This window comes from Saccopteryx bilineata, chromosome 4 (genome assembly GCF_036850765.1).
Source record: "Saccopteryx bilineata isolate mSacBil1 chromosome 4, mSacBil1_pri_phased_curated, whole genome shotgun sequence".
Lineage (NCBI taxonomy): Eukaryota > Metazoa > Chordata > Mammalia > Chiroptera > Emballonuridae > Saccopteryx > Saccopteryx bilineata.
This window is the reverse complement of record NC_089493.1, coordinates 91,073,261-91,098,668: the sequence shown is the minus strand read 5'-3', so window position 1 is coordinate 91,098,668 and position 25,408 is coordinate 91,073,261. Positions and strand designations below refer to the sequence as shown.

General features: G+C 42.7%; 1 protein-coding gene across 10 annotated transcripts in view; it reads left to right on the top strand.

Moving 5' to 3' along the window:
• The first annotated feature begins 9,098 nt into the window (after window positions 1-9,098).
• The window catches only part of HNRNPC (heterogeneous nuclear ribonucleoprotein C), a 78,877-nt gene continuing 62,567 nt past the window's right edge, over window positions 9,099-25,408 (top strand). For 7 of the 10 annotated variants that reach the window (XM_066277365.1, XM_066277364.1, XM_066277363.1 and 4 more), the window contains exons 1-3: window positions 9,099-9,245; window positions 9,829-9,872; window positions 15,073-15,098. The gene's annotated coding sequence lies outside the window, so the exon portion shown is untranslated. Of the gene's footprint in view, window positions 9,246-9,828; window positions 9,873-14,586; window positions 14,752-15,072; window positions 15,099-15,631; window positions 15,804-25,408 lie in introns of those variants that run through there. The other 3 variants (XM_066277356.1, XM_066277359.1, XM_066277358.1) reach the window with 3 other exon arrangements.

The following is a 25,408-nucleotide window of genomic DNA, read 5'->3' as shown; positions in this document are numbered from 1 at the left end:
GGACCCAAGGTCACTGGCTTGAGCAAGGGGTTACTCGGTCTGCTGAAGGCCCGTGGTCAAGGCACATATGAGAAAGCAATCAATGAACAACTAAGGTGTCGCAATGAAAAACTGATGATTGATGCTTCTCATCTCTCTCTGTTCCTGTCTGTCTGTCCCTATCTATCCCTCTCTCTGACTCTCTCTGTCTCTGTAAAAAAAAAAAAATTGTGTGTGTGTGACAGAGACAGAGAGACAGAGAGAGGAACAGACAGACTGGAAGGGAGAGAGATGAGAAGCATCAATTTTTTGCTGTGGCACCTTAGTTTCCAGTGATTGCTTTCTCATATGTTTTTTGACCGGGGGGCTACAGCAGACTGAATGACCCCTTGCTCAAGCCAGCAACCTTAGGTTTAAGCTGGTGAGCCTTGCTCAAACCAGATGAGCCTGCGCTCAAACTGGCGACTTCAGGGTCTCAAACCTGTGTCCTCCGTGTCCCAGTCTGATGCTCTATCCACTGCACCACCGCCTGGTCAAGCAAAATTTTTTTATTTTAAGTGTGAGAAGGAGAGATAGACAGATTCCCACATGTGTCCCGACCAGGACACAGCAACACCCTTCTGAGGCTGATGCTTGAATCAAGCAAGCTATTTTTAGTGCCTGAGGCTGATGTGCCTCTGACCAACAGAGCCATCCTCAGTGCCTGGGCCCAGTGCTTGAACCAAGCGAGCCACTGGCTGCAGAAGGGGAAGAAGGAAAGATGGGGGAGGAGGAGAGGAAGAGAAGAAGTTGGTCACTTCTTTTGTGTGCCTTGACTAAAATTGAACCCAGGACATCTACACACTAGGCCAACGCTTTATCTACTGAGCCAACAGGGCAGTTCCAAAATTCTCTTTTATACACTCATTGTGCACATTTAAAAAGCTGCTATTCTGCCTGACCAGGCGGTAGTGTAGTGGGTAGAGCATCAGCCTGGGACACAGAGGACCCAGGTTTGAAACCCCAAGGTCACCAGCTTGAGCACAGGCTCACTAGCTTGAGCACAGGGTTTCTGGCTCGAGCATGGGATCACAGACATGACTCCATGGTTGCTGGCTTGAGCAAGGGGTTACTCTCTCTGCTATTGCCTCACAGTCAAGGCACATATAAGAGTACAATCAATGAACAACTAAGGAGCCTCAACAAAGAATTGCTTCTCATCTCTCTCCCTTCCTGTCTGTCTGTCCCTATCTGCCCCTCTCTCTGTCTTTCTCTCTCTGTCTCTCCTGCAAAGAAAAAGAAAAAGCTTCCATTTTTGTTACTGACATGAAAATCTGTGATTCCCAGGAGGGTGAGCAAATATTTAATGGGTGACTTCCTTATGTCCTATTAAATAATAAAATAAATGTGGAGGAAATTATTAGAAAGTATGGAAACCATCTAGAACACAAATTTCCCAGTGAAAATCGGAAACCTCACCATAATTTTTTTTTTCCAAGTCTAAATGGCAGAGTTACAAAAATTGGCCTTTTCTGCACTCAATATTGTTTCTTGCCCAAATTATTTCACAGTGAATCTTGGGTCTTCTTTCCTTTATTGGTTGATCTAAGCAGAGATAGTGCTGGCCAAAACTTTGAAGTAGGCCAGGTTTGTGTTTGGTAATCTTACTTTCTCTTTTCTGAATTTCTGACTTTTGTTTATTTCTAAACATTTCCGTCTACCTCTTTCAGGCAACCAGTTATCTTCTGTTTTTTCCCTGAATATCCTCATTACATCTTAGAGTGAAGTGAATGTAGACCATTTCATTTTTCTACTAGGCTTAATGTCCTTTATAGGGAAGCAAAATTTGCCACACTTAAACGACTCTCTGGCATGAGGATTATTTTATTTTTAAGAAATGAAAGACTTAGGAAAAGTTATTGAACTTCCCCCATAAACTACACAAAATAATTTAAGATAGAAGGCCTGCCTACCCCAGTAAGAACTACCATAATAGATAACTATAGTATAATATGAACTATGTATGGTAAAACAGGAAATAATCCCTTAGGATCAAAGTTCTCTTTCTGACCCATTGTCTATAGATAGCCCAGCAAACATTTGTTTACTAAACATGAGCTCTTCTGATCTGTGGTGGCACCGTAGATAAAGCATCAACCTGGATGGAACACCGAGGTCGCTGGTTCAAAACCCTGGGCTTGCCCTGGCCGGTTGGCTCAGCGGTAGAGCGTTGGCCTGGCGTGCGGGGGACCCGGGTTCGATTCCCGGCCAGGGCACATAGGAGAAGCGCCCATTTGCTTCTCCACCTCACCCCCTCCTTCCTCTCTGTCTCTCCCCCCCCCCCTCCCCCCGCAGCCAAGGCTCCATTGGAGCAAAGATGGCCCCGGCGCTGGGGATGGCTCCTTGGCCTCTGCCCCAGGCGCTGGAGTGGCTCTGGTCGGGGCAGAGCGACGCCCCGGAGGGTCAGAGCATCGCCCCCTGGTGGGCAGAGCGTTGCCCCTGGTGGGCGTGCCGGGTGGATCCCGGTCGGGCGCATGCGGGAGTCTGTCTGACTGTCTCTCCCCGTTTCCAGCTTCAGAAAAATACAAAAAACAAACAAACAAACAAACAAAAAAACCCCTGGGCTTGCCCAGTCAAAGCACATGTAAGAGTTCATGCTTCCTGCTAGTCTTCTCTGTCTGTCTGTCTCTCTCTTCTCTAAAATGAATAAATAAAGTCTTTTAAAAAAAATAAAAAAATAAACATGAACTCTTTTCAACTCCCTGTGAATTGCCTTATTTCCCTTTAGAGTCCCTGTGGACTCTCCTTAATCCAGAATGACATACACAGCTCGTTTTGCCTTACTGTTTTAGAATGTTCACGCTTATGTGAATTTCTAGTGCATATATGTTTTTGTTTGTTTGTTAGTGTGAGAGAGACAGACAGACAAACAGGAAGGGAGAGAGATGAGAAGCATCAACTCATAGTTGCGGCACCTTAGTTGTTCACTGATTGCTTTCTCATGTGTGTATTGACTGGGGTGGGGCGGGGGTGCTCCAGCCAAGCCAGTGATCTCACTTGCTCAAACCAGCAACCTTGGGTTTTAAGCCAGCCAGCTATCTTTGGGCTCAAGCCAGTGACCATGGGGTCATATCTATGATCCCACATTTAAGCTGCTGACCCTACATTCAAGCTGATGCCATACTCAAGCCAGATGAGCCCATGCTCAAGCCAGTGACCTCTGGGTTTCGAACTGGGGTCTTCAGCGCCCCAGGCTGACATTCTATCCACTGTGCCATCCCTGGTTAGGCTATCTTAACCATTTTTTTTTTTTTTTTTTCTGAAGCTGGAAATGGGGAGAGACAGTCAGACAGACTCCTGCATGCGCCCGACTGGGATCCACCCGGCACGCCCACCAGGGGGCGATGCTCTGCCCCTCCGGGGTGTCACTCTGTTGCGACCAGAGCCACTCCAGCACCTGGGGCAGAGGCCAAGGAGCCATCCCCAGCGCCCGGGCCATCTTTGCTCCAATGGAGCCTCGCTGCGGGAGGGGAAGAGAGAGACAGAGAGGAAGGAGTGGGGGAGGTGGAGAAGCAGATGGGCGCTTCTCCTATGTGCCCTGGCCAGGATTGAACCCGGGACTTCTGCACGCCAGGCCGACGCTCTACCACTGAGCCAACCGGCTAGGGCCTATCTTAACCATTTTTAAGTGTACAGTTCAATAGTGTTAAGTATACTCACATTATTGTAAAACCAATTTCCAGCACTTTATCTTATAGTACTGAAACACTACACCCACTAAACCAGGGGTCCCCAAACTTTTTACACAGGGGGCCAGCTCACTGTCCCTCAGACCGTTGGAGGGCCGGACTATAACAAAAACTATGAACAAATCCCTATGCACATATCTTATTTTAAAGTAAAAAAAAAAAAACGGGAACAAATACAATATTTAAAATAAATAACAAGTAAATTTAAATCAACAAACTGACCAGTATTTCAATGAGAACTCTGGGTCTGCTTTTGGCTAATGAGATGGTCAATGTGCTCCTCTCACTGACCACCAATGAAAGAGGTGCTCCTTCTGGAAGTGCGGCGGGGGCCGGATAAATGGTTTCAGGGGGCCGCATGCGGCCGCTGGCCATAGTTTGGGGACCCCTGCACTAAACAATAACCCCTGTCTTCCCCTTCTTTTTTTTTTTTTTTGTTGTTGTTGTTTTGTTTTTTTTTAAGATTTTATTTATTCATTATAGAGAGGAGAGAGGAGAGAGAGAGAGAAAGAGAGAGAGAAGGGGGGAGGAGCAGGAAGCATCAACTCCCATATGTGCCTTGACCAGGCAGGCCCAGGGTTTTGAACCGGCAACCTCAGCGTTTCCAGGTTGACGCTTTATCCACTGCGCCACCACAGGTCATCTTCCCCTTCTTTCAATCCCTGTTAACCACCATTCTACTTTTTTATTTTAATTAATTAATTAATTTTTAGAAAGAGAGAGACAGGGACAGGCAGACAGGAAGGAAGACAGATGAGAAACATCAACTCATTGTTGTAGCACTTTAGCTGTTCATTGATTGTTTTCTCATACATGCCAACCCAGGGGTCTATCCTAGTCAGTGAGCCCCCCCCCCCCTCCCGCTCAAGCCAGCGATGATCCCAGGCTCAAGTCTCAATATTCCAGGCTTTATCCACTGTGTCACCACAGGTCAGGCAACTCATAGAAATTTAGCAAGGCTTTCTTTTGCTTTATTAAGTTTGCAAGTTATAGAGACAAAAGAAGGGCCCTTGGAGCTTAGGAGAGAGAGACAAGGAAAACTTGCCTGGGGGAAGGGGATGGGGAAAGGCATGGGGATACTCCATAGAGAGACAAGCACTGGGCCCCCCCAGCCTAAGGCCTTTTAAGGGCTGGGATTTTAGGGTTGATCCCTGGGGAGGATGTCAATAGAATATTAATCAGCCTTTCAGGTGTGTCCTTTCAGGGTTGTGATCTCCACTGATTTGTTGGCAGCTAGGCAGGTGGTCATTTGTCATGTCATATTCTTCATCCTCATCGCAGCTGGTCCTGAGGTCAACTGTGGAGTCACTTGATCTGGTTTTGCTGTTTTTCTGGGCCTGGAGCTTAAGCATAAAGGAGGCCTAGATGTTATCTTTAGGGCTTAATGCTTAAGGGAGAAATCATGCAAGGACTTGCATGAGGGTCATTTGAGGCTATTCTCCTGACTTTGTTCTTCCTCTAAGGAAGTCTACCACATGACTCGCAATGTGCATCACCAGTGATATGAAAGGTCAGGGGGTCTAAACTGTATAACCAGTGATATGCTAGGAGAAGAAAGGTGAGGTTCTTGTTTTTACAGTTTTGCCCTTTGTTAGGCACCTGGGGCTTTCTGCCCTGGTGCCCTTCTGTACCTGTCTCATTGTCCTTGCTCTCATACGTGCTCATGTCCATTTAAGTGCTTAACACAAAAGGATCTGGACCAGAGCTTATATAATATTTTTATATCATTTAGATATTTGCTCAAAAGGTCAGTTTCTTACATAAAAGTAAAATAAGCACTAATTACTAAATGTAAGACTTGTCAACTGAAAAGCACTTTGTAATGAAAAATTACCTCAGGATAAAGTCTTGTGCTTTAGAGCAGAGGAGAACAGATGGCAGGTGAGTTAAGGAAGGCTTAACCTATAAGAAACTAGATTTAGGTCATTGCTGGGATGAGAAAAGAAGAACAAGGAGACAAAGAAAAAGATGCAGAAAAATATTTGGTATTGTTCACATAAGAAACTTCCAAACCTGTGAGGATTTTTGTGAGTTTATTTTTTTCAGGAGACAAAATCTCAAATGATTGAGAAAATGCTCCAGAAAATGGCAGTTTTATCACTTATTTTAAACATCAGATTCAAAAGGAAAGACTTAAGGGGGCTACATGAAATCCATTGGTAACAGACTAGAGCAGTGGTTCTCAAAGTGTGCGCCAGGGAGCACTGGTGTGCCCTAGATTTCCAGGTGCGCCTTATGGTATTCCAGAGAAATCTGTGCCTGTTGGGACCAAAAAACCAACAGGGTTTTTGGAGTTTAGATTTTTTGGGGACAGAAGTGTAGGGAATTGGCTGTAAGCTGACAGTCTGCCCAGGCCCCCACCTCACTTGCCTGATTAGGTTGTAAAAAACTGTTAAACTGTGGTGCTGGACTGTTTACACTACCCCCCCCCCCCCCCACCATGTTCCCTGGAAAGACTGGAGGCAAGTTTCTTCTATCCTTTGTTTGGTATAAAGTTAAGATTTGCTAATGGCCTCACTTTGCCCTATAAATAAAGCAAGATGTGGTTTTTGGGTGTGCTTTTTCTTGCCAGCAGCAATTACAGGGCCCTCCCTTCCCCATATTTTCTTTTTTTTTAATTTATTTTATTTTATTTTATTTTTTACAGAGACAGAGAGAGAGAGAGTCAGAGAGAGGGATAGATAGGAACAGACAGAAACGGAGAGATGAGAAGCATCAATCATCAGTTTTTCATTGTGACACCTTAGTTGTTCATTGATTGCTTTTTTCATATGTGCCTTGACCTGTGGTGGCCCAGTGGATAGAGCATCAACCCCGGGACACTGAGGACCCAGATTCAAAACACTGAAGTCACCAGCTTGATTGTGGCCTCACCAGCTTGAGCACAGGGTCATCGGCTTAAGCCCAAAGGTTGCTGGCTTGAAGCCCAAGGTAGCTGGCTTCAGTACAGACAGGGTCACTGGCTCAGCTGTAGCCACCCTTCCAATCAAGACACAAATGAGAAACAATCAATGAACAGCTAAAGTGAAGCAAATCAAACTTCATGCTTCTCATTTCTCTCTTCTCTCTCTAAAAAACTTTTTTTTTTAAGATTTCTTTTTTTTAAAATTTTATTTATTCATTTTAGAGAGAGACAGAGACAGAGAGGGAGAGAGAGAGGAGAGAGAGGAGAGAGAGAAGGGGGGAGGAGCTGGAAGCATCAACTCCCATATGTGCCTTGACCAGGCAAGCCCAGGGTTTTGAACTGGCAACCTCAGCATTTCCAGGTCGACGCTTTATCCACTGCGCCACCACAGGTCTAAAAAACTTTCTTAAAGTAAATAAATAAATGAATTAGCCTAAAATAATAAGGTAAAAGTTTAACTCCCCAAATGTATTTTGAAATAAATTTCCAGGCTCAAGATGGAGCTGCTTCTGCCAGGGTGTCACCTAAACAAATTAAGTTTCTTGCTCCTGTGAAAGTTCTGCTTGACCAGAAATCCAGTCATTCAATCACCAAAGGCCATGCAACTCTGGGCTCTTCTTGTTCCTTCATCTTCCTAAAATTTTTATTTACTTACTGATTTTTATAGAGACAGCGAGAGAGAGAGAGAGAGAGAGAGAGAGAGAAACATTGATGTATTGTTAAACTTATTTATACATTCATTGGGTGATTTTTTTTTTTTTCAGAGACAGAGAGTCAGAGAGAGGGATAGAGAGGGACAGACAGACAGGAACGGAGAGATGAGAAGCATCATTAGTTTTTTGTTGCGCATTGCGACACCTTAGTTGTTCATTGATTGCTTCTCATATGTGCCTTGACTGCGGGCCTTCAGCAGACCGAGTAACCTCTTGCTCAAGCCAGTGATCTTGGGTTCAAGCTGGTGAGCTTTTGCTCAAACCAGATGAGCCTGCGCTCAAGCTGTCGACCTCGGGGTCTCGAACCTGAGACCTCGGTATCCCAGTCCGACGCTCTATCCACTTCACCACTGCCTGGTCAGGCACATTGGATGATTCTTGTATGTCCCCTGACCAGGGATCAAACCTGCAACCTTAGTATATTGGGATTCCCCTCTAACCGAGTGAGCTTCCTGGCCAAGAGTGATCTTTTTAAATAAAGTCAGATAATCGGCCCCAGACAATCATGCTGTTTCTGCTCTGCCAGTTTTTACTTTCTACAAGTTTCTGTTGCCTGAAATCCTTCAAGAAGCTACTGAGGAACGCTACTGCTTACCAGGCACGGAACTCTTCCAGTTCATGCATTGTTTTCCCTTGAATAAAGTATATCAAACTCATTACTAAATTGTCTAAGTTTTCTCACGTGATAGGAAACCGATAGCGTCCTTGTGGACGCTCTGGAATTCAGAACTTATTCCAAACTAATGCATCCAACTGCATTTACAGATACATATATCCCTTAAAATATTTGTTCTGCACCTTGCTTTCCCTAACAGTGGAGGGAAATCTTCCCGCTTCTTAGTAAAGGACTGGCAGGCGATGACCTGAGTCAATAGGTTGGAGACAGGTCATTTCAGGATGATGGAATCAAGGGCCCATATTTTGGTGGGGGGAGGGGGAGACAGATGGTAGGCCAATTTGGTTGGCTTGTGTAGTATATTAGTGAGATGAGGTGGCCAGAGGATGGGGTATTTCAGGCCAGCATTTTAGACTTCTTTTGCTTTTTGTAGTAGACAGGAATAGGTAAGTTAGTTGGTTTGGGTGAGACATGGGTTTTATGAAGATAGGCTTGACAGGCTAAGTGAAGCTGTCCAGGAGGGAGCTGACATTCCAGTCTGGTACTGAGAAGGAATTTGAGGTTGGAAAAATTGCCAGGCTTATTAGGTTTTTGCACGTGGCTGAGTCTTCTCTTTTCCCTCATCGCTCTAAAAAAACGCTTTTTTGTATCCACACCGAACGGTGGAAGATTCACTTGGTGGTTCAATTTATTCCTAGGTCGGGAGATAGGGGAGGTCCTTCCGGTGCCCGCTACCTACCCAAATCCCCTACTGCATCCCCGCCCGAGCGCAGCGGGAATTCCAAGATATGGGCGGTCCTTCTAGAGACCCTCTAAGGAGCAGAGATAGGCTCCCGAGGTCGCCAATCAAACCTCCCGGATACCCGGATGTGAAGCGGTGCGTGATACAAAGGCGAGTTTCCACCCAGCGCTTCCTTAGGTGCAATGGCCAATAAACATTTCTAAGGAGATGAATGACAGGAATAATAACCAGTTACAAATTAGTTTCGCTCACGCATGTGGAAATTCTTTCGCTTAGTCTAACCCACTACTGATTGTGATTGGGCAGAATTGTGAAGAGCGGTAGAGTTGTCTAATTAGAAGCGGGAGCGAGAAAAATTGCAGCCAATAGGAAGAGTCTCAGGATTGGGGCGGGGGCTAGGCCTTCGCCTCGGCGGCAGAGGAGACTCGGGGGCCATTTTGTGAAGAGACGGAGACTGAGTGGTTTTGCCCGCGTTGCTGACCTCGAGCAGCAGTCGGCATCTCCACTTGGAACCCGGGAGTAGGAGATTCAGAATCGAATCTCTTCTCCCTTCTCCCGCCGGGTAAGTAGAGGAGAGGGAAGCACGGGAGGTGTTGGGTTCCTCCGGGAGCGCAAGGGTTGTGGGAGGACGAAAGAACCCTTCCGTCGGTAATGAGGCCCTTACTCTGTCTTGCAGTGGGGGGTTAAATCGTCTGTGGGAGCGAGTTTTATAGGCCTCAGCCCCTGAGTAGATTTAACCTAGTGTCCTCGAGGCCACAACCAGAAGGGGAAATGTCCTTTTTTTGTTCTTTTTGTGTGTTAACGGCTGCTTTCCTTTCATTTTTCAAGATCATGAGGACTCCCAAGAGAGATCACGAAAGGGAAGATCGAGCTGCTCGTTAACGTAGTTGAAGTTAATGTAGTGCTGATGCTTCCTGTTAAATTTAAAAATTGGGCGGGGTTTCGGGAAGGATTACCGAGTAGACGTTGTACCGCAAGCTTTTAAATTTTGGAGCGTACCGCGGGGCATAAGAATAATTATAACAATAGGTTCATTATTTTGCCGATTATTTTTGTTTTACTTCTCTGAGAAAAAATGATAGACCTCTGTTTAAAAGATTGTGTTCTCTTTGCAATAATAATTAAAGCTGACTTTTTATCTGCAGGTGACAGATCACTTGAAACAAAAGTTAGTGGAACTTTGCTTGAGGTAGGTATTGTTATCTTTCTTAGAAACTGAGGCATAAAAGTGTTGGTTTGCCAGGGTCATAACTACTAAGGAATTTGACCACGAGGTTAAAAATCAGGTGGCTTTACCTAGCTATTGGAATACTAGGCACTAAAGGTACTGTATTTGAATTTTTACAGGAACATAATTACAGTAACCACTAGCAGTAACTGGGACTTACCAAACTGCGCTTGGGAAAAATAGTTGCAAAAATTGTATTTATTATAATGTAATGTCCCAAGAAGATAAACTTCAAGTTTAATTTTCAGGATAATCTGGCATTAATTTTTCAGACCATTTAAATTGACAAATTCATAAAAATACTTCTTATTAAATATTGTAGTGCCTATTTGCTAGGTTCTGAAACTTGTTAAAATTTTGTTAAGTTTATAAAAATTGCAGAGGTTTCAAAGAAATATCACATTCTCTTATCCAAGAAATGGTTGTTTTTGTATTTTTATTGTGTAAGATTTAGTTGATTTTAATTTTTGTGATGTGTTATTCTCACAAATTAATGTTATTAAGCACAGTGTAAACCAATACTGCAAGGTAAATTTATCCTTTTAAAAACCTGCTGGGGGCCCTGGCCGGTTTGCTCAGTGGTAGAGCGTCGGCCTGGCGTGCAGAAGTCCCGGGTTCGATTCCCGGCCAGGGCACACAGGAGAAGCGCCCATCTGCTTCTCCGCCCCTCCCCCTCTCCTTCCTCTCTGTCTCTCTCTTCCCCTCCCGCAGCCAAGGCTCCATTGGAGCAAAGATGGCCCGGGCGCTGGGGTTGGCTCCTTGGCCTCTGCCCCAGGCGCTAGCTAGAGTGGCTCTGGTCGCGGCAGAGCGACGCCCCCTGGTGGGCAGAGCATCGCCCCCTGGTGGGCGTGCCGGGTGGATCCCGGTCGGGCGCATGCGGGAGTCTGTCTGACTGTCTCTCCCTGTTTCCAGCTTCAGAAAAATACAAAAAAAAATAAAAACTTGCTGGGTAGGAAGTAAAAGTACTCTTATTCTAGATACCCATGTATTAGTTGAGTCCTTACATTGTAATGTAATAGGGATCAGAAGTATCCCTTTTTTTTTAAAGCCTAAACATTTATTTATTACATGGGTTTAAAACTAAAATTTGTTACTACAGAATTGTTAGAAATGTGATAAAGCATGGTGATTGTTTAATTTAGGTAATCATTTATTTAATAAAAAGTAATGTCAGGAATTGATTCTTAAGTTCTAAGTGAGTTGAAATTAACTGAAGGGCACTTGACTTGCCTTGAGGTGTTATATCACCATGTACCAGGCTAACAATTCTTTTTTTTTTTTTTTAACAATTCTTTTGAGTTAATGCCTATCTGTACTGCTTTGGCTACAAAATTAATATCTGAAACAATTCTAGATGTGGTTAAAAAATTTTAACTTAAAGTTTTAGAGAGGGGAAGGGTGACAGAGAAACATTAATTTGTTCCACTTATTTATTCATTCATTGGTTGATTCTTGTATGTGCCTTGACCAGGGATTGAACCCACAACCTTGACGTATCTACTGAGCGACCCAGCCAGGGCTAGATGTGTTTTCAAATAGGTAGGCATTAGCAACGTTAACATGTTGGGTAGAGAAGAAGGGTTTAAGAAGGATGACTAAATTGCTGGTCTTCTGACCTTTTTGTTTTCCATTCTGATGCCATGGGAGTGCTTGGTGGTATTTGCTGTTCCTTCTGTAGAGAATGTAAACATAGCTTATATTTGTAATTAGGTCTTAAGAGGGTTTCACATAAAATGCAATGTTGTTTTGGTTGGAGTTAGAAACAGGCAAGGAATAAATTTCAAAATACCTAGTTATTCTAATATTAAAGGTTATTTTAATTGGTGAAATTGTGAGAGATTAACTGGGGAGTGTAACAGTTGAAGGAATCTTGGCCTAGGAATTAAGATAACTGGATTGTATTCACCCCTCTGCTGGTTTATTTTCTGTGTCAGGCAAATGACTTGACTTAAACTTTCTGGATTTCAGATACATATATTACTATATGTATATACGTATGTGTGTGTGTGTGTATATATATATATGTAAAAACAAATGAGTTAGAAGTCAAAGTAAAATAGAAATCTAAGTCACTTAATTAGATTTCTATTTTACTTGCTCATCGCTGTAACTCATTTGTTGTCGGAAAGCTGGAAAAGATACTGAAGTAGTTTTATGTTAAAAGCAGTTTTCGTATATCATTAATCAATGTTATCTGCCTTTAATAAATGTATTTCAGTCTTTTAAGTAATTTTGTTAGTTTTGTTTGAGGACAACTTTATAAGTATTTGCTCATACTTAACATGTATATCACTCATTCTTGGGATCAGGGAATATTATGGTTTTGTAAATTCAATATATATATTTTTATAATACTGGTTAGAGAGAGAGGGAACAGCATCAGTTCGTTGTTCCACTTAGTTGTGCATTCATAGACTGCTGCTTGTATGTGCCCTGACCAGGGATCAAACCTGCATGCAGCCTTTGCGTATCAGGACGATGGAGGGGTTTTCAACCACCGTTATACTATAATCTCCATACAACATCTGGGTGGGTAACTCTTTAGTGGACCTGCACAACATTCTGGGGAACTGGCTCCAGGACTGGTAGTTGGAAACCACTGCTCTAACTGAGCTTCCTGGTCTGGGCCCATGGTTTTGTAAGTTAGGTTTACTAGAAAACTGGTGAAAACCAGAACTATTTGATATAGCGTAACTGCATATGTTCTCTTAAATACTGGAAATTTGGGGATTATAAAGGGAAAAAAGATTACTGTAGGGCTGTTTTTTAATTCTGTTGGTATATTTACTATGAAAAGTTATTTTTTTGGATTTATAAGTTATCAGGAACATGCAAATCCTTGGTGGTGCTCAACCCTGCAGTCAGTACCCTGGAAGGATGAGGCACTTTGTTTATAAAGAATTTATCTTAACTAGGGGAATAGAGGCTCCTCATTAAATTTTGACAACATAATCAGCAAGAGGGCTAGTTAAAGCATTGCTGGGCTCTCCAGCCCTAGGGTTTCTAATTAAGTCAGTCTGGTGTGGACCCTGAGAATTTGCATTTTCTACTAAGTGCCACGTGATACTAGTTGGCAGACCTCTGAGAATAGCCCTTTAAAAGGGATCTAGGTATACTATTAATTACAAGGCAATGGAATTATGTGCTAAAGTAGTTTGGTTTTTTATTTTATTTTAATGAGTGATAGCTCATCAGTTTACATATCTTGGGAGATAACCTTTTTGACTTTGAAAGATGTCTTTTTATATTAACTGCTTCTTAAGTTTATGTCGTGTGACACATGTGCAAATAATTTGTTTATAGATGAGCCGCAAAGTTACTTAACATTCTGAAAATTTTAAGTACCAGGGTCAGGGTAGTATCAAGAAAGAAAATCATCTATACATCTCAAACACTGACTTGGAAATAACATTCAAAAGAATGTACATTTTTCTACAACTTTTTTTGTAGTGTGTACATTTGCACAGCTAACACATCAATCCCATTATTTTGGTTTACTGACACTTGGAGATGAGAATAAAACCTCATGGCTGAATATTGAAATGTGAGTGCAACCAGTTCATTCTTACCTACTCAAAAACCTGCAGTCTAATTGCAAATCTTGTTCTCTCTGTGAGACAGCCAGTATCATACACGTTATTTTTTAGTGTGTTATATATCAGATTCTTGGAATTAGCTACATATACTAGTTTATAAATAGTGGGACCACGTTTTTCATTCTGTCAATGAGTAGATTAATGTGCTCCTCTTTTTTTTTTTTTTTTTTTTTTTTTTTTTTTTTTTTTTTTTTTTTTTTTTTTTGTGCTCCTTTTTTCTAAAGCATCTTTCCTCCCTACTGAGAACTTACCAGGTCTTGTGGCTTGTTCACGCATTGTTTCTCCCCCCCCCCCTTTTTTTTTTACAGGGACAGAGTCAGAGAGAGGGATAGATAGGGACAGACAGAAACAGAGATGAGAAGCATCAATCATCAGTTTCTCCTTGCGACACTTTAGTTGTTCATTAATTGCTTTCTCATATGTGCCCTGACTGAGGGCCTTCAGCAGTCTAACCCCTTGCTCGAGCCAGCGACCCTGGGTCCAAGCTGGTGAGCTTTTTTTTTTTTTTTTTTTTGCTCAAGCTTGCAACCTCAGGTCTCGAACCTGGGTCCTCCGCATCCCAGTCCAATGCTCTCTCCACTGACTGCGTCACCGCCAGGTCAGGCCACTCATTGGTTTTGAGAATAGATGTTATCTTTTATGTTATCTTCATGGTAGACCATTCTTCAGTCTATTATAGGAAAAACGACATGGACTTAAAATTTAAAAATCCATGAATTTGCTAACCTTCATTGATCTTGATATTTGAGATTTGCTCACTTCTTTATCTGTTGGCCTGCCTTTTTTATATTTTCTTTGCCCAAACTAATTATCAAGATGAATGTTTGAATTTAAAACCTTTTTTTGAGACCCTTAAGGGAATACATGTACATATTTTGTTTAATTTTAGTTTACTGATATTGTCAAATTTTGAAGACAGTCACTGGTAGAGTGATTCTGTAGAGACTCTCCCCATCCCACTGGAATGTTATGCTTTACCAAAATGTGTAGATGCAATGGACAGATGTTTCTGTCTTGGGGGTTTAGGGCACAACATTTCTGAGGAACTCTGACTCAATCTGTCCCTTCTCCTTTCACAGGGCAGCAAGGCGAACCCCATCCCTACTCACTGGAGCTCAGCTTTGATTTTTAACCTCCCTTCCCCACCCTTCCAGAACACACACATTCCCATTCCAAAACTGATTTTATAAAAAACATTTTAAACATAATGATGCAACTTGGTGTGCACTGCGGCAAATTTACAGGTGTTTTTTTTTAATTGTTTCCAAAAAACGGGACTTGGATTTAAGATGTAATTTTTAAAATTTCTATTTTTTCTGCAGCAGTTGGGTTAGAGGAGGAGGAGCCTTTTAGCCTCTCATAAACTGACCTCTCTACTTCCTCGTGTATTTTTAAGATTGATTGATGATGTGGAAAGGGCTTTGCTTGTCTGCTACTGAGAACTTTACCCTTGCGGTTTTTGTGGAAACTGCTTTTGGAAAGAGAAAAATGAACTTGACTGACTTGACATTTTTGCACCTCCCGTTTTTCTAATCTGGGCTATTTTTATTTTTGTTTTTTTACAGTGAGATTTTTTTGATCTTCAGCTACAGTAAGTTATTACAATTTTTTTTTTACATTTTTCCTGACTTTCCGCTGATTTCCTTTTTATTGTTGTTACTAGTTACTATTATTATTTATTATTATTATACTGATGATGGTGATGATGATGGTGATGATGACTGATAATTTTTAACCGGATTAAAATCGAGTTTTTCTGAATGTTCATAAGAATTTCTCCGGCCTCCTGATTGACTTTGGAGTTTTGCATCTTGGGAGAGAAAGTGAAGTCATTAGCATTTTTAAATGGATTGATCACAGGAACCTTTTCTCTCCCAACCCCACCCTTGCCCTCATCCCCTCCCCCACGCTCGAAAGAATTTTACTGGCTGTTAAGTCTGTGACCTTATTTTTCCTGATCTTTACCTTAACTGTTTTAGAGCATCTCTGGACGTCTGTATTTTTAATTTTTTTATTTTTGTTTTTTTTATTTTTAATCTTTCATTTGTTAAATTTTTAAACTGTGCTGCAATAAAATGTGTGTGGTACTACTTAACACCTATGATGGTGATGGCATTTTCCCAGAAAGCCATCTTCCTCCTGTTTTCCTTGAAATCCCGTCCTGCTCTTCCTTGACACTACCCCTCACAAACCACAAGCTGCAGCAACATGGATGCCCAGCCTGGAGCAGCGGCAACCAGGATGACCTGGAGCCAGGGGGGCCTTCGGAACAGATGTACACCCTTCCTGGGTGATGGTAAGAGGTGTGAGGTCCACTGGTTTCATTGTGAAGACTAGGAAATACACCAGTCTGAGTTTAGTTGATGATGTGTAGGTGAAAGCTTCTGGAAATGTTAGGGTTAATCCTTTTGTGCTGGGGTGAAAAAGAATGATTTTTAAAGGTATATTCCCTGCTTTGGTACTAGAGTAAATTGTGTACTTGACTCCTTTTCTTACTCTTATTGAAATGGTAAAATTTAGTTGAAGTGAATACTGAAGGCAGCTTCAGAGGACTATAGAATGGACAAAAGTAAAACGTCCTGAGGTTATCTGGAAAAGAATGGAAAATATTTGTTTCTAGAACCAAATTTTATTAATGCTCTGTTGAAATCTGTTTCTACTGTGATCTCTGTTGTTATTGTGTGGCTGCTGTTCACTATAGGTTCAGTTTAATTCCTTATTTACTAATTCTGTTAAACCATTATTTTATGGGTCATGTTCTTCTGGTTTTGTGGAAACAAAAGGTAAAACAGTTCTTCAGGGACTCAGCCTAGGGAGAGTGAGACTGTGTCATGTGTTTAGAGGTAAGTACAGAATCTATAGAAGCATGCAAAAATGGTTAACTGAAGTTAGGAAAAGCTTCTAAGGGAAAGGGAGATGAAATGAATTTTAGAGAAGGCCAGATTATATGTAAATCTATTGCTTACAAAATTTAGGGGATATTTCAAAATAAATCTGAAGTGATAAAAATACCTCCTAATTTTGTAAACAGCGTATTTTAATGCCATGCCAAGGAGTTTGTTTTATCTAGAAACCAGTGGTGAGCTATTGAGAGATTCTAAACTGGAGAGTGGCATTAGATTTTCCTTCTTAGAAAGGTCATTCTGATAGTGTGGAAATGGCTTAGAGCAGGGGTAGTCAACCTTTTTATACCTACTGCCCACTTTTGTGTCTGTCAGTAAAATTTTCTAACCGCCCACCGGTTCCACAGTAATGGTGATTTATAAAGTAGGGAAGTAACTTTACTTTATAAAATTTATAAAGCAGAGTTACAAGTTAAAGCATATAATAATAATTACTTACTAAGAACTTTATGTTGGATTTTCACTGTTTGGCAGAATAAATCTTTATAAAACAACTTACTATAGTTAAATCTATCTTTTTTTTTTTTTTTTTTTTTTTTGGTATTTTTCTGAAGCTGGAAACGGGCAGAGACAGACAGACTCTCGCATGCACCCTACCGGGATCCACCCGGCACGCCCACCAGGGGGCGACGCTCTGCTGCGACCAGAGCCACTCCAGCGCTTGGGGCAGAGGCCAAGGAGCCATCCCCAGCACCTGGGCCATCCTTGCTCCAATGGAGCCTTGCTGCGGGAGGGGAAGAGAGAGACAGAGCGGAAGGAGAGGGGGAGGGGCGGAGAAGCAGATGGGTGCTCCTCCTGTGTGCCCCGGCCGGGAATCGAACCCGGGACTTCTGCACGCCAGGCCGACGCTCTACCACTGAGCCAACCGGCCAGGGCCAAATCTATCTTTTTTTTAATACTTTGGTTACTCTGCTACTGCCCACCATGAAAGCTGGAACCGCCCACTAGTGGGCAGTAGGGAACAGGTTGACTATCACTGGCTTAGAGAAAATGAGATTGGAAGTAGGTGATAAATAAGGAAGACAGTACAAGGAAGAGTAATGACCTGGTCTAACCTGGTCAAAAGCAATGGTATTGGGATTAGAGAGGAGGGATAGTTTAGGAGGATTGGTTGGTGGCTGTGGTATGAAGAGGGATTTGGTATGACCCTTAGGATTCTAGCTTCTGGGATGACAACAGTTTTTAGGTAACCAAAGTAGCTTTGGTTTGAGAGTAAGAGAAAGCGCTTTAAATATTTATCTTTGAGATGTTTGTGGAACGTTCAAATAGAAATGCTTATTCATTAAATATTTGATTGCTTTTTCTGAAAAATGCCATTAGGCATATTGAGATGAACAAAACATTGTTCTCTGCCCCTCACAGTCTACATCAATAAAATGAAAGAACAGGGTGAAATGATAGAGGAACCAAATTTACAAGGTGGAGGTGCAAGAGTGCTGCCAGTGAAGAGACCCTGATGCGGGGGTCAGGAACCTATGGCTCGCAAGCCAGATTTGGCTCTTTTGATGGCTGCATCTGGCTCGCAGACAAATCTTTAATAAAAAAAAATAATGTTAAAAATGTAGAACATTCTCACATATTACAATCCATTTCCTACCGCTCGTGTTCACGGTGGTGGGTGGATGGAGCCAATCACAGCTGTCCTCTAGAACAACACCAAATTTTTATTGAATAATGCATAAGGTACACGGGTAGTTGTACAGCTCTCAAGGAATTACATTTTAAAATATGTGGTGTTCATGGCTCTCTCAGCCATAAAGTTTCCCGACCTCTGCCCTAATGAATGGAACAGATGTTGATAGTGAGATCTGAAAATAGATGATCATGACTGAAAGCAGATAATGAAGGAAAAAATAGGTCTCACAGTAAGAGATATTACTAAGAATAGTCACTGGTTTGGCATAGTGACTATTCTCCAGTATAAATTTGAAAAGGAAACAAGTACCAAGTGTGGTATACAAGTTCTTGTCAAGCCATGTTTAAGATCTAGATCAGGAGTACTCAAACTTTTTACACACGGGGCCAGTTCACTGTGCCTCAGACCGTTGGAGGGCTGGACTATAAAAAAATGAACAAATCCCTATGCACACTGCACATATCTTATTTTAAAGTAAAAAAAAAAACGGGAACAAATACAGTATTTAAAATAAATAACAAGTAAATTTAAATCAACAAACTGACCAGTATTTCATTGGGAATTATGGGCCTGCTTTTGGCTAATGAGATGCTCAATGTCTGGTTCCATATTTGTCACTGCTAGCTGTAACAAATGATATGACATGCTTCCGGAGCAGTGACACATGTATCCCACATCACCGGAAGTAGTACTATAAGTGAGCGACGCCGCGCTTTGCGGTGTCTCACTGACCACCAGTGAAAGAGGTGCCCCTTCTGGAAGTGCAGTGGGGGCCGGATAGATGGCCTCAGGGCCGCAGCTTGGGGACCCCTGATCTAGATTATCTCTTCAAGGGCTTTGGAGGATGGAGAGATCTGATTCTTTTCTCTGGAATTTACTTCTGGCTGTTTTGTGGGGAATGTTACTGATGAGGACTAAGGGCAAGGAGGACAATAAATTAAAAGACCTATTAGAGTAGTTATCTCTTGAAAGTAGTGATCCTAGGCCTCAGGCTCCTTGCCCTGGTTTTTCAAATTAGTTAATTAGTTTTCTGTGTATTAATGAGCAAATGTAGTAGTTTAGACAGAACAGGTTGGTCAGCCTAATGGTTATTTCTCTAATAACCCCTGCTTTGTCAGGCATGATGAACGGAGTCCTCGGGTAACAACATAGTTTCATATCTGTGACAGTGACAACCCGAATTTTGGTGTAAATCGAAACCCACCCTGGCCTGTCACTTACCTATCCTAACAGTTATAAAATCATAATCTAAAAACATACATACTGCACTACTGTGTAGTTCTTCCACTGAGGGCAACCAAACTAGTATACCCACAAAGCCTGTAAGTACAATGCTAATGGCACAAGCCGAAATACTCATGTTTCAATTTTTTAGTTTTTATGGGAGTGAACTTTGTAAACTTGAAACTATGTTGAGACTAGTAATCCGAGGACCCCCTGTATTTGCTTTCTTATTGAAAGGAAAAATGAAGTAGAACCTGAATTCCTTTCTCTTGGATGTAATAATCTGGACACTTTGCCATGTTTTCATCACTGTTAAAGTTCTTGTGGTATTTATGGCCCTGGCTGGTTGGCTCAGCGGTAGAGCGTCGGCCTGGCGTGCGGGGGACCCGGGTTCAATTCCCGGCCAGGGCACATAGGAGAAGCACCCATTTGCTTCTCCACCCCCACCCCCCTCCTTCCTCTCTGTCTCTCTCTTCCCCTCCCGCAGCCAAGGCTCCATTGGAGCAAAGATGGCCCGGGCGCTGGGGATGGCTCCTTGGCCTCTGCCCCAGGCGCTGGAGTGGCTCTGGTCTCGGCAGAGCGAAGCCCCGGAGGGGCAGAGCATCGCCCCCTGGTGGGCAGAGCCTCGCCCCTGGTGGGCGTGCCGGGTGGATGGATCCCTGTCGGGCGCATGCGGGAGTCTGTCTGTCTCTCCCCGTTTCCAGCTTCAGAAAAATACAAAAAAAAAAAAAAAAAGTTCTTGTGGTATTTAATCTTCATCATAACCTTCAATAAATAATATTTATATTTTGGAGATACGAACATTGAAGCACAGAATTTAATTACCTAATAAATGGTGAAGCATGGATTTTTTTTTTCAGAGAGAGAGATAGATAGGGACAGACAGGAACGCAGAGAGATGAAAAGCATCAATTACTAGTTTTTCGTTGTGACACCTTAGTTCATTGATTGCTTTCTCATATGTGCCTTGACCGTGGGTCTTCAGCAGACCGAGTAACCCCTTGCTTGAGCCAGTGACCTTGGGTCCAAGCTGGTGAGCTTTGCTCAAACCAGATGAGCCCGCACTCTAGCTGGTGACCTGACGGTCTCGAACCTGGGCCCTCTGCATCCTAGTCCGCACTGTGTGACCGCCTGGTCGGGTTGAAGCATCGATTTTAATCTGTAGATTTCAACTCGTAATCATACTAAACTGACTAATCAACGTGGGAAGTATTCCAAGTATTCAGTACTGACCCTTTCCCTCCCAAATAAACTGTTTTGGACTTTTTTTTAGTGAGAGATGACAAGTATGAACCTAGGGTTGCAGCACTTTTTAATTCATTGATTGCTTCTTATACATGCCTTGACTTGGGGGCTCCAGCTGAGCCAGTGACCTGCTCCTCAAGCCAGCAACCATTGAATCATTTCAGTGATCCCACACTTTTAAAGCCAGATGAGTCTGTGTTCAAACTGGTGACCTTGGGATTTTGAATCTGGGATCTCAGCATCCCAGATAGATACACTATTCTGTGTGCCGCCACCAGTCAGGCTCCAAACTATTGAATGTTGAGTATATTAACTTAAAAATTCAAAACTAGGATTCCTGCTTTTCTTCTCTTAGACCAACTTGGTTGGCAAACTGGCTCGCGAGCCACATTTAGTTCTTTGGCCCCTTGAGTGTGGCCCTTCCTCAAAAGACCATGTGTGGGCTCTACCTCGAAAAGGAATGTACCTTCTCAAAGAAATTTCAGTCATCGTGCTGTTGATATTTGTCTCTGTTGACTGATGAGTCACTGCCTTAGACCAATTTCTTCTGCAGTGTTATTCTGAAATTTCAGTTAATGAAACTCCAGTTTTCATGTCATGTAGGCCATAATAATTTGGTTAGCCTTGACTTTTTTTCTGATACCTCACCTTTGACCTATAGAAAATCTTGTCAGTTTTTCCTTTAAACCCTTGCCAGGTAGCTCAGTTAGAACATTATTCTGATATGCCAAAATTGGGGGTTCGATCCCCAGTCAGGGCACATACATGAATCAACCAATGAAAACATGAGTGGAACAACAAATTGATGTTATTCCCCCCCCCCCATCAAGAAATACATTTTTAAAGATTTTTTTTTATGACAAACTGACAGAGGGACTGATAGGGACAGATAGGAAGGGAGAGAGATGAGAAGCATCACTTCTTCATTGCAGCTCCTTAGTTCATTGATTGCTTTCTCATATGTGCCTTCACCGGGAGGGGGGCCTACAGCAGAGCAAGTGACTCCTTGTTCAAGGCAGCAACCATGGGGTCATGTCTGTGATCTCATGCTCAAGCCAGTGACCTTGGGGCTTTGAACCTGGGTCGTCTTTGTCCCACTCTGATGTTCCATCCACTGCATCACCGCCTGTTCAGGTAGTTTAGGTTCTTACACAAAGACCACTGGGTGATATTTTCCCTCACAGTCCTTTAAGCTCATTGCCTCCCCAACTAAATGCTCTAGCTTTTTATTTTCTGATATGAAAAGAGAGAGAGAAACCTGGAAAGATACACAAAGAAATAACATTGTTACCTCTTGACCAGGGAGAGGGACTTAAAAAGGTGGAAGAAAACTTTTGCTTTATGTGCTTTGAAGACTATTAAAATGAGCAACAATATTTTGCTTCTAATTAAATTTATTGTAGATATATTTCAACTTTTCTGGTACTGTGGGTATAAAGAGTATAACTACAGCCTGTTTCATGGGTTTAATAGCAGTTTTGGTAGTTAAGAAACTGCCTTAAAATAGGTTTGTTATGGTATGAGTCAGGTTAACACTTCAAGACAGAAGCTGCTGTGTTGCTTGTGATGGGACATAATAAAAATTTGAAAGAACTTTATATATGTTTTTCTTTTCCAAGTTAGGGGAGGTGAGACGGGTATAGACTCACACATGCACCCTGACTAGTACTCACCCAGTAAGCCCCATCTGGGGCCATGCTCTCAAACTAGCTATTTCTAGTGCCTGAGGCATGGGTTCCATGGAGCCATCCTCAGCACATGGGGCCACTGTGTTTGAACCAATCAAATTAATAGAGCCATGGCTGTAGGAGGGGGAGAGAGATGGGAGGGGAGGAGAGGAGGAAGGATGGAGAATCAGGTGGTTGTCTCCTGTGTGCCCTGACCAGAAATCTAATCTGGGACTTACACATACTACGCCATGTGGCTGAACTTTGTATTTTTTTTTTTTTGAGAGGGAGAAGCAAGGGACAGACAGGGAGAGAGATGAGAAGCATCAATTCTTTGTTGCACCTTAGTTCATTGATTGCTTTCTTATAGGTGCCTTGGGGGGGGGGGGCTCCAACCGAGGCAGTGACCCCTTGCTCAAGCCAGGCACCTTGGGTTCAAGCCAGTGACCATGGAGTCATGTTTATGATCCCACGCTCCAGCGAGTGACCCTGTGTTCAAGTCAGTGACCTCAGGGTTTTGAACCTGGTTCCAGCATCCCAGGCCGACACTTTTATCTATTGTTCAACCACTTACCTGGTCGGGCAGAACTTGGTAATTTTTTAAAAATTAGATTCTCATGTGAGAATGCATAACTATTTTTAAGAGGTAGCTATATCAGATTAGGAGGACATTTGACTTTTTTCTTCCTACCTGATCTGATTTCCAGTATCACTAGAAATTTTTCCTGTTACCTGTTCCGAATTAGCCTATGTATGGCTTTGAGTTGATTTTAGAACTAATTTCTGGGAGTTAATTGAACCAGCCTTAGGCTTTTCTGGCTGGCCTGGAATAACATTTAGGACTAGTTTAGTAGCTACATGTTAAGTGTAATTTTTCCTAGCCTCCTTAACTAAAATTCTGTATTCTGCAAATGATATAATCATTTAGTGCACTGTCATTCCTTATATAATTTTTTAAGTATAGTCATCACTTAAACTTTTTATTTCAGTGTTAATTTTAAAAATTCTGACTAAAATTGGGGTAAGAAAGTGTGCTTTTTATTTTTTATTCATTTTAGAGAGAAGAGGAAGGGTGGGGGAGCGGGAAGCATCAACTCCTGTATGTGCCTTGAGGGAAGCCTGGTGTTTTGAACTGGCAACCTCGGCATTCCATGTTGATGCTTTATCCACTGTGCCACCACAGGTCAGGCGTAAAGTGTGCTTTAGGTTGTGTGTGTGGGGGTCTTTTATATATTTTTTTCTTGATTGATTTTATGGAGAGAGGAAAGGAAGGAGAGAGAGACAAATATCAGTCTGTTCCTTTGTGTGCCCTGACTGGGCATCGACCCCAACTATTGTGTATCGGGACAATGCTCTAACCAGTCAAGCTATTCAGTCAGGGCTAAGTTGTACTTTTACTGAATTTAAAAGAAAAACTAATCAAATGACTTGAGATTAATGTGGGAGGTTTTTTGTTGGGTTTTTTTTTGCATTTTTCCGAAGCTGGAAATGGGAAGGTAGTCAGACAGACTCCCTCATGCACCTGACCAGGATCCACCCGGCATGCCCAAAAGGGGGCGGCGATGCTCTGCCCCTCTGGGGTGTCACTTTGTCGCATCCAGAGCCATCCTAGTGCCTGAGGCAGAGGCCAAGAGCCATCCTCAGCGCCCAGGCCATCTTTGCTCCAATGGAGCCTCGCTGTGGGAGGGGAAGAGAGAGACAGAGAGGAAGAAGAGGGGGAGGGGTGGAGAGGCAGATGGACGCCTTTCCTGTGTGCCCTGGCCGGGAATTGAACCCAGGACTCCTGCACGCCAGGCCGACGCTCTACCACTGAGCCAACCGGCCAGGGCCTAATGTGGGAGGTTTTAAGAGAAGATATCCCTTCTTTACTTTTTCTTAATCCAAGTTAAGTAAGGATGTATACTCATACAACATTTAGAAAATGCAGACCAGCCTAAAATAGAAGTTCAGGTTTTTTGCATATATATAGGTTTTTCAAAAAAGTCATGTCATATACATTTAAGTAGCATATATATACATATATATGCATATTTTTACTAAACATGAACATAATATTAACAAAATGTTAGTAGATAAGATCTCAGAATTTTAATAGCTACAAAGTATTATGCTGCCTGTTTACACAGTATTTCATTAAAACTATTGTTGGGCCCTTATGGTTTCCTCCAATATCTCCCCATATTTTAAAGTAGATACCACTAAGCCTTTTTAAAAAAATATTTTATTGATTAATTTTACAGAGAGGGATGGGGGGAATGAGAAGTTTCAATTCATAGTTGCTTCACTTTAGTTCATTATTTGCTTTTTGTAGGTGCCTTGACTGGAAAATTCCAGCCCAGGGTTTCGAACCAGCTGCCTCAGTGTTCCAGGTCGATGCTCTGTCCACTGTGCCACCACATGCAGCCAGGCAAATTTTTCCTTTTGTAAAGTTCTTTTTTTTTTTTTTCATTTTTCTGAAGCTGGAAACAGGGAGAGACAGTCAGACAGACTCCCGCATGCGCCCCGACCGGGATCCACCCAGCACGCCCACCAGGGGGCGACGCTCTGCCCACCAGGGGGCGATGCTCTGCCCATCCTGGGCGTCGCCATGTTGCAACCAGAGCCACTCTAGCGCCTGAGGCAGAGGCCACAGAGCCATCCCCAGTGCCCGGGCCATCTTTGCTCCAATGGAGGAAAGGGAGGGGAAGAGAGAGACAGAGAGGAAAGCGCGGCGGAGGGGTGGAGAAGCAAATGGGCGCTTCTCCTGTGTGCCCTGGCCAGGAATCGAACCCGGGTCCTCCGCACGCTAGGCCGACGCTCTACCGCTGAGCCAACCGGCCAGGGCCCTTTTGTAAAGTTTTATAGACAGTTGAACAGTCTTAGGACTAAATGTTTGTAAACCCCATTAATTTTCTTTTATGATTAAACCCCAGAAATTTAATTGTTCAAGGGCATACATGGTTTAAAATTTTTCAATCTAGGTTGCTCTCCCAAAAGATAACAGTTTATTTACTGGCAGTGTGAGTAGTAATATAATTTCTAGTTTGTGAATTACCTGCATCTTCTTATATTTCAGGGTTGGACATTGAATTTCAGTGTCTGTAGTGTTTGATAAGTATAAAAGAATGTGGTGGCACAGTGAAGAAACTGTTGACTTGGAACGCTGAGGTCACTGGTTTGAAACCCAGGGCTTACCTGGTTGAGGCACATATGGAAGTTGATGCTTCCTGCTCCTTTCCCCTTCTCT